Source organism: Helianthus annuus, chromosome 17, assembly GCF_002127325.2.
Source record: "Helianthus annuus cultivar XRQ/B chromosome 17, HanXRQr2.0-SUNRISE, whole genome shotgun sequence".
NCBI lineage: Eukaryota > Viridiplantae > Streptophyta > Magnoliopsida > Asterales > Asteraceae > Helianthus > Helianthus annuus.
Window position 1 is genome coordinate 40,636,577 of NC_035449.2, and position 1,305 is coordinate 40,637,881.

Consider the following 1,305-nt stretch of genomic DNA (forward strand, 5'->3'; position numbering starts at 1 on the left):
GCATCAAGTTTGCGAGACTATGTACGATGCTTAGGACGCCTATACCAGCCCATTTCGTATAGTACCTGCACTTAATCTTTTTGGGGAAAATACGTCAGTTTACACTGGTAAATACATTCAACTGACACATTTGAAAATGTTTATTAAAATTGATTTGAATGCACAAGGCACAAACTCTTTTATAACTTGGGAAAATTATAATAAAATCTTGTGAACGTTTTACATGTTCTTTTATGCGTTCAGTAGCCCGGGTCGTGCCGGGTTAAAGATTTATAGACACACCACATTGCGTAAAACCGTAGTATAAAAACCAACGGCTACGTCTTTTAATTTAATGTCGACAATATATACCGGGTGTACGCCTACACCGGGATGTCGATGGTCGTGGCCATTTCGTAAAATGATGCCAAGGATATCCGGGACAACGGTCATTAAACCCCCCAAAGGCTTTTAAGAAACAAAACTGTTTAAATGAGCCGATCATATTATTTAATTAACCACCTAAGCGATGGAAGAATATAATGCTCAATCAAGCGGTATTAATATACCGTAACCCAAGCCCATTTAGGGAAATTAGTTAAAGTATTTACCTTTGCAAGTATATTTCCTTAATTTGGATTAAATCACCGATAGCTTTTACTGGGGCTCCTAATCTGGAACGAAGGTTTTAATTAACCTCTTAGAATCCTAACGAGTCGTTATAATGGCCGTAGCCTAGACCGGTTGGTTCCGATATATATAGATATGGTTTAATCGCGCGAAAAGGCGAAAACCGAGAATGGAGTGTGATTCTGACCCAACAAGTTCAGAGACTTGTTTTATATGGGTTTATGGTTCACACTCTGGAATTTGGGGTTCAAATAATATAATTTGACCCGTATCGGCTAATTTATGAAAACTAGTTTCATAAGCCGAACCGTGCGCGCAATAGGCGAAACGGTTAACCGTGAGAGTCTTACGCTTATTTCCTAAGTCAATATGCCTTAAAGAGGTTGTGGTATCAGTAGGATACCTTCCGTGATGCCCGTAACGAGTTTAAGTTAATATTATGCCCCGTAGGGGCTTTTTGGTCATTTTAAAGACTTTTAAAAGAGCTTTTCGAGTTCTACAGGAAATCTGAGTTTCCCAAACAGCTTATAAAGCTTAAAATACTTTATTTATTATTTGGAACCAGTAGCAACTGGAATCGGGTCAAAAGACCTTGTAGAACTCATGTTTTGGCCGAAAAGGGCATATTCGGTATTTACCGAACCGTAGCCATAACCGCAGGTTATGAGCGAGGTAAAAATTATTAAAAATCTTTAA